Genomic DNA, 5,000 nt, shown 5'->3' on the forward strand with positions numbered 1-5,000 from the left:
CAGGTGCTGTAAGCATTTTGTCCACGAGGGTGTGCTCTTGCACTATTTCATCAGCAACACTGCCTTGTAGTAAGCATTTAATGATGAATTGACTAAATGTCTGTTTTATCAGACTCACTTTGACTATATATGTTGTAGCAAGAGATTGTTTCTCGCTTACGGCCATACCAGCCTGGGTACGCCCGATCTCGTCTGATCTCGGAAGCTCAGCAGGGTCGGGCCTGGTTAGTACTTGGATGGGAGACCGCCTGGGAATACCAGGTGCTGTAAGCATTTTGTCCACGAGGGTGTGCTCTTGCACTATTTCATCAGCAACACTGCCTTGTAGTAAGCATTTAATGATGAATTGACTAAATGTCTGTTTTATCAGACTCACTTTGACTATATATGTTGTAGCAAGAGATTGATTCTCGCTTACGGCCATATCAGCCTGGGTACGCCCGATCTCGTCTGATCTCGGAAGCTAAGCAGGGTCGGGCCTGGTTAGTACTTGGATGGGAGACCTCCTGGGAATACCAGGTGCTGTAAGCATTTTGTCCACGAGGGTGTGCTCTTGCACTATTTCATCAGCAACACTGCCTTGTAGTAAGCATTTAATGATGAATTGACAAAATGCAGCTTCCTGCCTTTTTAATAGGATCAAATTTCCTTGTGTTTTCAATTAGCATCTGCCTTGTATTTATAAGACAAACAAGAATATTGTTGCTGAATGCAGCTTGTGTGTGCTTTATGCTCCTTTGCCCTGTTCAAATGATGAAAGGAAATAAAGTTTGTATTTTATCCAACTACCTGTGCTAAAAAGTGATGGGAACAGTGTTTGTAATTTCTTCTACTTTTTCAGTGACACAAAGTTCAAGCTGCTTATCTAATTGGTGAAAATGCAATGTCTGTTTATCACACTCACTTTGACTATATATGTTGTAGCAAGAGATTGATTCTCGCTTACGGCCATACCAGCCTGGGTACGCCCGATCTCGTCTGATCTAGGAAGCTAAGCAGGGTCGGGCCTGGTTAGTACTTGGATGGGAGACCGCCTGGGAATACCAGGTGCTGTAAGCATTTTGTCCACGAGGGTGTGCTCTTGCACTATTTCATCAGCAACACTGCCTTGTAGTAAGCATTTAATGATGAATTGACTAAATGTCTGTTTTATCAGACTCACTTTGACTATATATGTTGTAGCAAGAGATTGATTCTCGCTTACGGCCATATCAGCCTGGGTACGCCCGATCTCGTCTGATCTCGGAAGCTAAGCAGGGTCGGGCCTGGTTAGTACTTGGATGGGAGACCTCCTGGGAATACCAGGTGCTGTAAGCATTTTGTCCACGAGGGTGTGCTCTTGCACTATTTCATCAGCAACACTGCCTTGTAGTAAGCATTTAATCATGAATTGACTAAATGCAGCTTCCTGCCTTTTTAATAGGATCAAATTTCCTTGTGTTTTCAATTAGCATCTGCCTTGTATTTATAAGACAAACAAGAATATTGTTGCTGAATGCAGCTTGTGTGTGCTTTATGCTCCTTTGCCCTGTTCAAATGATGAAAGGAAATAAAGTTTGTATTTTATCCAACTACCTGTGCTAAAAAGTGATGGGAACAGTGTTTGTAATTTCTTCTACTTTTTCAGTGACACAAAGTTCAAGCTGCTTATCTAATTGGTGAAAATGCAATGTCTGTTTATCACACTCACTTTGACTATAGATGTTGTAGCAAGAGATTGATTCTCGCTTACGGCCATACCAGCCTGGGTACGCCCGATCTTGTCTGATCTCGGAAGCTAAGCAGGGTCGGGCCTGGTTAGTACTTGGATGGGAGACCGCCTGGGAATACCAGGTGCTGTAAGCATTTTGTCCACGAGGGTGTGCTCTTGCACTATTTCATCAGCAACACTGCCTTGTAGTAAGCATTTAATGATGAATTGACTAAATGTCTGTTTTATCAGACTCACTTTGACTATATATGTTGTAGCAAGAGATTGTTTCTCGCTTACGGCCATACCAGCCTGGGTACGCCCGATCTCGTCTGATCTCGGAAGCTCAGCAGGGTCGGGCCTGGTTAGTACTTGGATGGGAGACCGCCTGGGAATACCAGGTGCTGTAAGCATTTTGTCCACGAGGGTGTGCTCTTGCACTATTTCATCAGCAACACTGCCTTGTAGTAAGCATTTAATGATGAATTGACTAAATGTCTGTTTTATCAGACTCACTTTGACTATATATGTTGTAGCAAGAGATTGATTCTCGCTTACGGCCATATCAGCCTGGGTACGCCCGATCTCGTCTGATCTCGGAAGCTAAGCAGGGTCGGGCCTGGTTAGTACTTGGATGGGAGACCTCCTGGGAATACCAGGTGCTGTAAGCATTTTGTCCACGAGGGTGTGCTCTTGCACTATTTCATCAGCAACACTGCCTTGTAGTAAGCATTTAATCATGAATTGACTAAATGCAGCTTCCTGCCTTTTTAATAGGATCAAATTTCCTTGTGTTTTCAATTAGCATCTGCCTTGTATTTATAAGACAAACAAGAATATTGTTGCTGAATGCAGCTTGTGTGTGCTTTATGCTCCTTTGCCCTGTTCAAATGATGAAAGGAAATAAAGTTTGTATTTTATCCAACTACCTGTGCTAAAAAGTGATGGGAACAGTGTTTGTAATTTCTTCTACTTTTTCAGTGACACAAAGTTCAAGCTGCTTATCTAATTGGTGAAAATGCAATGTCTGTTTATCACACTCACTTTGACTATATATGTTGTAGCAAGAGATTGATTCTCGCTTACGGCCATACCAGCCTGGGTACGCCCGATCTCGTCTGATCTAGGAAGCTGAGCAGGGTCGGGCCTGGTTAGTACTTGGATGGGAGACCGCCTGGGAATACCAGGTGCTGTAAGCATTTTGTCCACGAGGGTGTGCTCTTGCACTATTTCATCAGCAACACTGCCTTGTAGTAAGCATTTAATGATGAATTGACTAAATGTCTGTTTTATCAGACTCACTTTGACTATATATGTTGTAGCAAGAGATTGATTCTCGCTTACGGCCATATCAGCCTGGGTACGCCCGATCTCGTCTGATCTCGGAAGCTAAGCAGGGTCGGGCCTGGTTAGTACTTGGATGGGAGACCTCCTGGGAATACCAGGTGCTGTAAGCATTTTGTCCACGAGGGTGTGCTCTTGCACTATTTCATCAGCAACACTGCCTTGTAGTAAGCATTTAATGATGAATTGACTAAATGTCTGTTTTATCAGACTCACTTTGACTATATATGTTGTAGCAAGAGATTGATTCTCGCTTACGGCCATATCAGCCTGGGTACGCCCGATCTCGTCTGATCTCGGAAGCTAAGCAGGGTCGGGCCTGGTTAGTACTTGGATGGGAGACCTCCTGGGAATACCAGGTGCTGTAAGCATTTTGTCCACGAGGGTGTGCTCTTGCACTATTTCATCAGCAACACTGCCTTGTAGTAAGCATTTAATCATGAATTGACTAAATGCAGCTTCCTGCCTTTTTAATAGGATCAAATTTCCTTGTGTTTTCAATTAGCATCTGCCTTGTATTTATAAGACAAACAAGAATATTGTTGCTGAATGCAGCTTGTGTGTGCTTTATGCTCCTTTGCCCTGTTCAAATGATGAAAGGAAATAAAGTTTGTATTTTATCCAACTACCTGTGCTAAAAAGTGATGGGAACAGTGTTTGTAATTTCTTCTACTTTTTCAGTGACACAAAGTTCAAGCTGCTTATCTAATTGGTGAAAATGCAATGTCTGTTTATCACACTCACTTTGACTATATATGTTGTAGCAAGAGATTGATTCTCGCTTACGGCCATACCAGCCTGGGTACGCCCGATCTCGTCTGATCTAGGAAGCTGAGCAGGGTCGGGCCTGGTTAGTACTTGGATGGGAGACCGCCTGGGAATACCAGGTGCTGTAAGCATTTTGTCCACGAGGGTGTGCTCTTGCACTATTTCATCAGCAACACTGCCTTGTAGTAAGCATTTAATGATGAATTGACTAAATGTCTGTTTTATCAGACTCACTTTGACTATATATGTTGTAGCAAGAGATTGATTCTCGCTTACGGCCATATCAGCCTGGGTACGCCCGATCTCGTCTGATCTCGGAAGCTAAGCAGGGTCGGGCCTGGTTAGTACTTGGATGGGAGACCTCCTGGGAATACCAGGTGCTGTAAGCATTTTGTCCACGAGGGTGTGCTCTTGCACTATTTCATCAGCAACACTGCCTTGTAGTAAGCATTTAATGATGAATTGACAAAATGCAGCTTCCTGCCTTTTTAATAGGATCAAATTTCCTTGTGTTTTCAATTAGCATCTGCCTTGTATTTATAAGACAAACAAGAATATTGTTGCTGAATGCAGCTTGTGTGTGCTTTATGCTCCTTTGCCCTGTTCAAATGATGAAAGGAAATAAAGTTTGTATTTTATCCAACTACCTGTGCTAAAAAGTGATGGGAACAGTGTTTGTAATTTCTTCTACTTTTTCAGTGACACAAAGTTCAAGCTGCTTATCTAATTGGTGAAAATGCAATGTCTGTTTATCACACTCACTTTGACTATATATGTTGTAGCAAGAGATTGATTCTCGCTTACGGCCATACCAGCCTGGGTACGCCCGATCTCGTCTGATCTAGGAAGCTAAGCAGGGTCGGGCCTGGTTAGTACTTGGATGGGAGACCGCCTGGGAATACCAGGTGCTGTAAGCATTTTGTCCACGAGGGTGTGCTCTTGCACTATTTCATCAGCAACACTGCCTTGTAGTAAGCATTTAATGATGAATTGACTAAATGTCTGTTTTATCAGACTCACTTTGACTATATATGTTGTAGCAAGAGATTGATTCTCGCTTACGGCCATATCAGCCTGGGTACGCCCGATCTCGTCTGATCTCGGAAGCTAAGCAGGGTCGGGCCTGGTTAGTACTTGGATGGGAGACCTCCTGGGAATACCAGGTGCTGTAAGCATTTTGTCCACGAGGGTGTGCTCT

General features: G+C 43.4%; 15 non-coding genes across 15 annotated transcripts in view; all 15 read left to right on the forward strand.

Annotated features, from left to right (window-relative positions):
* Positions 1 to 15, forward strand: part of LOC145868307 (5S ribosomal RNA) — a 119-nt gene extending 104 nt beyond the window's left edge. Inside the window, exon 1 of the ribosomal RNA XR_014384302.1 lies at positions 1 to 15. This exon is cut by the window's left edge and continues 104 nt beyond it. This is a non-coding gene — a ribosomal RNA (5S ribosomal RNA).
* A 139-nt stretch (positions 16 to 154) lies between these two features.
* Positions 155 to 273, forward strand: LOC145868684 (5S ribosomal RNA). The gene has a single exon (XR_014384680.1). It is a non-coding gene; the product is annotated as a 5S ribosomal RNA (ribosomal RNA).
* A 139-nt stretch (positions 274 to 412) lies between these two features.
* Positions 413 to 531, forward strand: LOC145875425 (5S ribosomal RNA). The gene has a single exon (XR_014391062.1). It is a non-coding gene; the product is annotated as a 5S ribosomal RNA (ribosomal RNA).
* A 409-nt stretch (positions 532 to 940) lies between these two features.
* On the forward strand, positions 941 to 1,059 carry LOC145869364 (5S ribosomal RNA). Its single transcript, XR_014385360.1, has one exon. It is a non-coding gene; the product is annotated as a 5S ribosomal RNA (ribosomal RNA).
* A 139-nt stretch (positions 1,060 to 1,198) lies between these two features.
* Positions 1,199 to 1,317, forward strand: LOC145875426 (5S ribosomal RNA). The gene has a single exon (XR_014391063.1). It is a non-coding gene; the product is annotated as a 5S ribosomal RNA (ribosomal RNA).
* A 409-nt stretch (positions 1,318 to 1,726) lies between these two features.
* On the forward strand, positions 1,727 to 1,845 carry LOC145868308 (5S ribosomal RNA). Its single transcript, XR_014384303.1, has one exon. It is a non-coding gene; the product is annotated as a 5S ribosomal RNA (ribosomal RNA).
* Positions 1,846 to 1,984: 139 nt separating this feature from the next.
* On the forward strand, positions 1,985 to 2,103 carry LOC145868685 (5S ribosomal RNA). Its single transcript, XR_014384681.1, has one exon. It is a non-coding gene; the product is annotated as a 5S ribosomal RNA (ribosomal RNA).
* Positions 2,104 to 2,242: 139 nt separating this feature from the next.
* Positions 2,243 to 2,361, forward strand: LOC145875427 (5S ribosomal RNA). Its single transcript, XR_014391064.1, has one exon. It is a non-coding gene; the product is annotated as a 5S ribosomal RNA (ribosomal RNA).
* Positions 2,362 to 2,770: 409 nt separating this feature from the next.
* LOC145870489 (5S ribosomal RNA) lies at positions 2,771 to 2,889 on the forward strand. Its single transcript, XR_014386485.1, has one exon. It is a non-coding gene; the product is annotated as a 5S ribosomal RNA (ribosomal RNA).
* Positions 2,890 to 3,028: 139 nt separating this feature from the next.
* LOC145875428 (5S ribosomal RNA) lies at positions 3,029 to 3,147 on the forward strand. The gene has a single exon (XR_014391065.1). It is a non-coding gene; the product is annotated as a 5S ribosomal RNA (ribosomal RNA).
* A 139-nt stretch (positions 3,148 to 3,286) lies between these two features.
* Positions 3,287 to 3,405, forward strand: LOC145875430 (5S ribosomal RNA). The gene has a single exon (XR_014391067.1). It is a non-coding gene; the product is annotated as a 5S ribosomal RNA (ribosomal RNA).
* A 409-nt stretch (positions 3,406 to 3,814) lies between these two features.
* Positions 3,815 to 3,933, forward strand: LOC145870490 (5S ribosomal RNA). Its single transcript, XR_014386486.1, has one exon. It is a non-coding gene; the product is annotated as a 5S ribosomal RNA (ribosomal RNA).
* A 139-nt stretch (positions 3,934 to 4,072) lies between these two features.
* On the forward strand, positions 4,073 to 4,191 carry LOC145875431 (5S ribosomal RNA). The gene has a single exon (XR_014391068.1). It is a non-coding gene; the product is annotated as a 5S ribosomal RNA (ribosomal RNA).
* A 409-nt stretch (positions 4,192 to 4,600) lies between these two features.
* LOC145869365 (5S ribosomal RNA) lies at positions 4,601 to 4,719 on the forward strand. Its single transcript, XR_014385361.1, has one exon. It is a non-coding gene; the product is annotated as a 5S ribosomal RNA (ribosomal RNA).
* A 139-nt stretch (positions 4,720 to 4,858) lies between these two features.
* On the forward strand, positions 4,859 to 4,977 carry LOC145875432 (5S ribosomal RNA). Its single transcript, XR_014391069.1, has one exon. It is a non-coding gene; the product is annotated as a 5S ribosomal RNA (ribosomal RNA).
* Positions 4,978 to 5,000: the final 23 nt, after the last annotated feature.

This window comes from Salmo salar, unplaced genomic scaffold (assembly GCF_965601325.2).
Source record: "Salmo salar unplaced genomic scaffold, fSalSal1 ptg000293l, whole genome shotgun sequence".
NCBI classification, from domain to species: Eukaryota; Metazoa; Chordata; class Actinopteri; order Salmoniformes; family Salmonidae; genus Salmo; species Salmo salar.